The sequence below is a fragment of the Sphaerodactylus townsendi genome, linkage group LG05 (assembly GCF_021028975.2).
Source record: "Sphaerodactylus townsendi isolate TG3544 linkage group LG05, MPM_Stown_v2.3, whole genome shotgun sequence".
In the NCBI taxonomy this organism is placed as follows: domain Eukaryota; kingdom Metazoa; phylum Chordata; class Lepidosauria; order Squamata; family Sphaerodactylidae; genus Sphaerodactylus; species Sphaerodactylus townsendi.
The window spans coordinates 85,900,132-85,907,350 of record NC_059429.1 but is presented as its reverse complement, the minus strand read 5'-3'; the positions used below and the strand labels follow the sequence as shown (position 1 = coordinate 85,907,350).

Genomic DNA, 7,219 nt, shown 5'->3' with positions numbered 1-7,219 from the left:
GGCATAATATCCTTACAGAATGCTGAGTTAAGTAATGCAACAAAAGCTGGGTCAGAAGACATGAAGGCTATAAAGAGGTGCACGCATAATTGGATGAAATGTAGCCATCGGAGGTCCTATGAACCCAGAGTGGAATGAGACAGCTCTTAGAATGTGGTGTGTGTCTTACAGAGAAAACAGTGCTGATAGAGAGGAGCTGTGTGGTCGTTGTTGCAAGGTGTGGGTGAAGATAAGGATTCCAGAATGTTATGGGTCCTTAAGTAGCCTACCCTTTAACTCACACACACATACCAAGATATATGTGGACTTCTTCCTTGTGGTGCTATCCTATGTGTGTGAATACAGGAAGATGTAGCATCTCAACTGGGTGCAGTCACATAATATTCTTGTTGGATGCAGCAATGCCTAATGTGCAAAAAAACTGAGAAGACCCAGCAGAGCAAGTGATCAGCTAGAGAGGGCTGTAAAGTTAGTAACCCCTCTGTCCTTTTGTGTCATCTCTTATCTGTCCTTAGACTGGTACTCGCAGGTCTAATATCCTGCTTCTCAGAAGTTAAAAAAAACAAAGACTCTTCCTAGCTAACAAGATAGCAGCATGCCACCACTCCCTCTTTACTATCCTAAATGTTCTTTCCAGTAAACTTTAACCTTTTGCTGTTTTAATCAGTGTGTTAGCTGCTTCTCTGTGTGGTAAACTCCAACATTTTTGGTTATGGGTCCAGGACGTAATTGCACTGATTAAAAGACAAGGGAAACTATTGCCTGAGGCTCAGATAGTCAGGGAACAAAGATGAAGTTGTGAAAGATGGCCACCCCTGTGAAGAGAGATACAGCACTCGCATAGACCTGCTAACAGATGCAAACTTCTCCACATGGAGATTGGGTATAAAAGCAATGTAACAGCAGGAAAACATATGAAGCTTTTTTTCAACACCAAAACCAGCCCAGTCAGATGAGGACTGGAAGAATCATAACTCAAGAGCCAGAGGTATTATTGTATCAACTTTATCAGAGCAATTATTAATTGAGACAGACACTTTTGATATAATGGCTAAAATTTGGGAGGAGTTAGAAAAATGGTTGGGAAAGAAATCTCAAACAGAAATGATGTTTCTGCAGTATCAGTTACTTGTGAAATTTTTGCTGAAAGGGGGCAATTTAAATCAGCTGCAGCAAATTAACTGGCTAAAGTGAGCCAGAAAGATCTTAGAAGGTGGTGACTTAATTCTGTACTTAGCTGGCAGGGGAGATGAGACACCTTGATCATGAAGGAGGTTTTCCCAGGGCGAGGCTCATCCATTGCACTGCAGGTGTGCTGACCCCTGATATTTCCCCAAATGTGGGAAACTCAACTGCATAATTTGTGGTAGTGGGGGACTGCGTGCGCACTTTTAAAAAATTCTGTACTTGTTGATTTCATTGCCAAAAAGTTATGAGAACTTTGTAACTGCAATAAAGAGTACAAAAAGCTTAACTTTGGAGTAAGTTATTAATGAACTGAAAGACGAGTGCACATTTGGCCAGTCAGGTTGACTGAGACCCCATTCCATCCTGGCCTCCAGTGGGCTTGGTTGCGGGGTGGAGGTGGGGAGGTTTTCTCACCATCTTTTTCTGTTTTATAGTTAAAGTTTCATTAAAATTTATTACTGATGTTTTCTATGGTTTAAATTGAAATAATTTTAATGTTTTAACATTTTATGTTGTACACTGCCCTGAGCCCTTTGGGGGAGGGCGGTTTATAAATAAATAAACAAACAAACAAATAATGAAGAAAGTTTGCTCAAACCACAAGTTATTTACAAGCATTAGCTATACATAACAAGAAATCTTTGTGATGTCATGCATAGGTCATTTTGCAAGTTTATGTCCAGACTACAGTGAAGGTTTGCAAGCAGAGCACCATTTGGGTTTGGAACAATGAGCAAGAAAAGCTGTCAGCACGGTCCCTTTCATAGCAGCAGCGCTGAGAATGCAGACAAACTATCTAAGAAGTTTTCTGTGGTGAAATCTGAAGAAATAAAATGATATGTTTGGATTTTAGACAGTGGAAGCAGAAATTATCTTTGTGGAGATAAAAATTTGTTTGCGTTTCTAGATGAAAGTGAAAAAGAGAAATTCTATATTGCAAATGATGAAATTATTATAACAGAAGGCTTTGGAGCCTGGCCCTAAACTGTGTTCTTTCAGGAGGTGTAATGAGAGAGATTACCATGACAAGGTGTTTATATATACCATCACTTGCAAATAATCTGATCTCAAGTCCTTTAACAGACAAAGACTTCTCAGTGTCCCTTGATGATGCATGTTTAACTTTTGATGGCTCAGAATTAGTGGTCCAAGTAACTAAACAAAATGAACTGTATTTTCTGGATTTACATACAGAGAAAGTGAATCTTGTTCAGAAATCTACTCACAAATACTGTTTAAACTTGTGGCACAGACACTTTGGCTATAGATCAATTGAAGCAATGAAACAACTTGAGAGCCCAACTTTAACAAAGAATATGCAAATTGCTAACTGCTCTCAGCAAATCGAGAAATGCAATACTTGCCTTAAGGCAAAGAGTGTCAGATCGAGCTTTGATATGGAAGCAAGCAGACAAAGAGCAAAGCTCCCTCTGGAGCTTATTTATAGATTTATGTGGACCTTTTAAAACAGAGAGCCCTTCAGGGAGCAGATACCTCCTCAAGTTTATAGATGATTTTTTCAAAATATACTGTGACACATTTCCTTGGACATAAAAGCAAAGTTCTGAGCAAATTTAAAGCTTACTTTGCATTAATTAAAAACAAACTCCAAAGGACCCCGGTGACCTTATGCTCAGACAATGGGAGAGAATATTGTTCAAATGACATGAAAGCATTATTGACTGAATATGGGATTGAGCATCGGTTGACTACCAAAAGAAAAAATAGATCCCTTCTGGAAATGGCCAGATGCATGTTGTTGGAGGCCAAACTGCCAAATAAATACTGGGCAGAAGCTAATAATACAGCAGCTTGCTTGCAAAACAGATTGCCAACCAAGGGAGCTGATAAGACTCCTTATAAACTTTGGTCTGAGAAGAAGTCCAGTGGGACCCAACTGAGAGTTTTTGGATCAAAAGCATATGCTTATATCCCTTAAGAGAAGCATTCAAAACTGGACCTCAGAACAGAAGAAAGCATTTTTATAGGATGTGCTCAGGGGTGCAGAGAATACAGAATCCTTAACTCTAAGACTGGTGAATGAAAGATTTGTGATGCAGTTTGCATTGATAAAAAGGAGAAAGCAGATTCCAGTGATTCCACCTCAGCAGAGCAAAATCAAGTACAGCAGCCAGATGTAGTCTATTGAAGACCATGGACAGCGCACTTGAAACACCTGCAGATGACAGCACCATGGACAGCACACATGGAGTTCTGCAGAGGCTGTAAAGCCAGAAGGGACTGCAAGTTGAATGTGCATCAGCAGCTGAAGCACGCAGAGAACTTAAAGGGATACAGCAACTGATGCAGGACTTTTGGATAGATGAACCCAAAGCGATACAACTCTTTGGAGGCAGCCAAGGATTAAAGCTTGCACAGATGGAGAAGATAAACTCCAGAACCAAGCATGTGCATGTGAGATATCTCCTGAGAAACCTGTGTGAAGACAGACTGTGTGAAGACAGACTTGCAGTACTGTCCTACAGAAAAATGGTTGCAGAAGTGTTCACCGAGCCTTTTCCTGGAGAGAAGCTTGAAAGTCTATGTAAGAAGATGAATTTTGTGGACTTTGCACAATAGACCTTGAGAAGGGATGTTGGATGTAGCAATGTCTAATATGCAAAGAAACTGAGAAGACCCAGCAGGGAGCAGACAAGGGGTCAGCTAGAGAGGGCTGTAAAGTAAGTGACCCCTGTGTCCTTTTGTGTCACCTCTTGTCTGTCCTTAGACTGGTACTCTCAGGTTTAATATCCTGCTTCTTAGAAGTTAAAAACAGAGATGCTTCCTAACCAGCAAGATAGCAGCATGCTATTTATCCCTCTTTACTATCCTAAATGTACTTCCTAATAAACATTTACTTTTTGCCAGTATCAGTGTGTTAGCTGTTTCTGTGTGGCAAACTCCAAAATTTTTGTGAAACCAAAGTGACACAGAGTGGGTCCCCGAAGGTCTCTCTTCCAGGGACTGACCAGATTCAAACAAGCTCAGCTTCAGCAAAGCTCTTCTGGATCCAATCTTAGGAACACTTTCTTGGGAGCAAGCCCAACTGACTAAACTGGGACTTTCTTCTCAGTAGATCTGCTTAGGGCTACTACCTACACCTTATGCTTTTAGTAAGGCTATGGTAGTCACATGCATACTGCAACCATATGGAACAGAACTGTGGGCAAGCATTGCTTCCATGTTCACCAATTGATTCCAACCATCAAAGCCTTGACAATACAAAGAGATTGATCACTCTGCCACTTTATCCACTCAGCCACCAGAATGGGGTAAAGAGTGAGTGGAACTAGAAATAGCTTCTGCCACAACACACTTGAGACATTTGGGAGGCTGCACATGAAACATGCATCTCAAAGGATCTAAGAAAGCCCTTATGTGCTGGATCTGTTTTCCTCCATCCAGGCCAATCAGACTAAATTATACCAGGCTACATGTTTCAGATATATTAAGTGTGCAAGAAGCCAGTATTTTGCAATGTGTCTCGGACCTGTTTTCGAGATGGAAGGCAGGACAACCACAGTGGTTTAAAACAAGTTTATTAACAGCTAACAATATGAACTAAAGAACAGTTAACAGCTATCCAGAATCTCTCCATCTCAACCTTAGCCAATCTCAGTTCCAACTGCTTTTCCCGAGTCTCTTAATGCCACCCATTAATTCAAAGTCTTAAAGGTACACATCACCACATTTGTCTTTGAATGCAGAAAGGCTACAGTAGGACAGACCTGGTTTTTTTGGCTGCTTTGCAGAGAGACATATTTTAAGTTTCAAGGCTATAGCAGGCTCACATTATTTTACAATGCACCCTCCTTCCTGATAAGGCAGTTCCTGAGACTTAGGTACCTGTAATTGCAGAAGTGACAGAGTGAGGGAGATAAACTTTACGTTAATTTAAATGCTAAAATCTCCACCCAGGGAGGAGTTTGGAGATCATGGATTGTGTGTGGAAATGTGAAGAAATATGGAAGGGACTTGGCCTGCAAGAGGCTGGATTAAAATGAACTCATTAGTCATGTGCTGATGATGTAGTGATGACTGACAGACAGAACTGCATAAAATCAGTAGCCTCCATTTAGTCCTTTGCTCTTGCTGATGGGGGCAAGATGCCGCTGAGCTTGACTCTGGCCTGGTAGGAAGTCTTTGGGCTCCTGCTGGGGCAAAAGGTCGATAAGCTGCACTTCTGCCATCTTGCTCAATACAGCAAAAAAGAGAGTTTCTTAGTTAAAGTCTGTTAGAAACTTTATTTGTTAGGTGAAGTTTGTTAGAAGCTTTACCTAATTGGGTAAAGTTTATTTGTTTCACTTCACTTGTTTTCTCTTAGAAAGTTTGTTCTTGTTGTTTCAATCTATTTCTTTTCTTTTATGGCTCTAGTAAATATCTATACTTGCAAGTCTTGGGAGTCACTGATTGGGTTTGGGGCTCCAGGGGTTTTCAAGGCTGGGTCACTAGGGTGTGATAGCATTTGGATTTGAACCTGATTCGCAGGATGTGCTGTCAGCCTAAGTCATTATACAGTAGCATTTCCTACCCTGTTGTCACTCTCTGTCAATACTATTTCCTCTGCAAGGGAATGGAATATGAGAGTATGAATGGAAAGGAAAAAAGAATGGCAGGATCCTGCAAACTGAGTGCCTCTGCATGAGCAGGGAAATTACTGTGGTCTCACATAAACACTGGTGATTTCCTGTCTTAATGCAGAAGGCTTTGATCTTTAGCAATCCTTTCTAAATCTTGAGCACTGTCTTGTAAATCTTTAATTACAAGAAAATTGCAACCCTAACAGTGAACACACAAACTATGTTGCTAAATATTTAAAACTGCTTCAGCGACAGATCTGAAGGGATTAGGAAAAGATATATTGGAGTGACAGTTATTAAACACTAAATCCCAGTAAATGTTACAGAGCAGATAAATAATGCAGGTCCCTGACAGCCATTCCGATGCTGACAAACCAGGAGAGATATCTGCTCAGGAGGGCCACTGAGGTGGGGGCTGGAGGTTTGCTTGATGACTGACACATCCAGAAGCAGAGATTTGTGTTTGCTGAAAAGGAGGGATGTGGTTCGGTGGAGTAAAAGGAAAGAAACATGACAGACTTGGCAACAAAACAACAATTGAATCAGCAGGAAAAAAAATTTGAAGTTATTAGAATTTACTATTAAATTTCTATGGTTCCAGTTAATACCCAGATATATGAATGGCGTGACCCATATGAATGCTAACTGAAAAGTAAGGAGAAGAAGAGATTCTAATTATGAAACCACATTTTATTCAACATTTTTGTGTTCTGTTTCAATATATGCATTAAACCATCACAAATAATGTGTCTCTGAATACCGCTCAATTGCTCCTTAACTCATTTACTACCTCCTTGAAAAGATTTTAAGCATTCTTAATCCACACATCAAATCTACATGAATCTCTTTGGACCTGTCTCTTCCAGAGATTTCTGGGAGTTGTAGTGCAGTGATGGTGCAGAGAATTCTCTACCAGAGGTCCCTGACACCCTGCCAATCACCTTACGGTGCCTTTCTGCAATTGCAATTTTTCCTCACTGCTTAATACAATATGAGTTCACCACATGGTGTGGTACGGGCCAATGAGATCTCAGATGATTAGTGGCAAGCCATGGTGTGGTGAACATTGCAAGCCCAGCAGAGTCCAATCAGTTCTAAACTAGACTGGAAATGAAGATGTGGCGATAATAGTAGACCACCACCACCACCCCTTCCAGAAGAGAAACTTTTTGCTGAGTATGAAATGGTTCAGTTTAAATCTCTCTGTCTGTGAACTAGTCAGGTAGACTAGACTTACCTTCCACGAGCATTGAAACTCTTGGGTTCTTGTTGCGTTGAATATGTCTCTAATGTATAAGTTTATAGCTTTCAACTGTAGCTAGTGGGTGGGGGTGAGTGTTGCAGGAGTCTGGACCATGAGGTTGTTTTCTGATCCTTGAAAAACAGGCCACTCGCATCTCAGCCCCTGTGACTTGAGCCTTCCTCATTTGACATGGATGGTCTAGTCCTGT

General features: G+C 40.8%; 1 non-coding gene across 1 annotated transcript; it reads left to right on the top strand.

Moving 5' to 3' along the window:
* Positions 1-1,229: 1,229 nt before the first annotated feature.
* LOC125434045 lies at positions 1,230-1,394 on the top strand. The gene has a single exon (XR_007244699.1). It is a non-coding gene; the product is annotated as a U1 spliceosomal RNA (small nuclear RNA).
* The last annotated feature ends 5,825 nt before the right edge of the window (positions 1,395-7,219 follow it).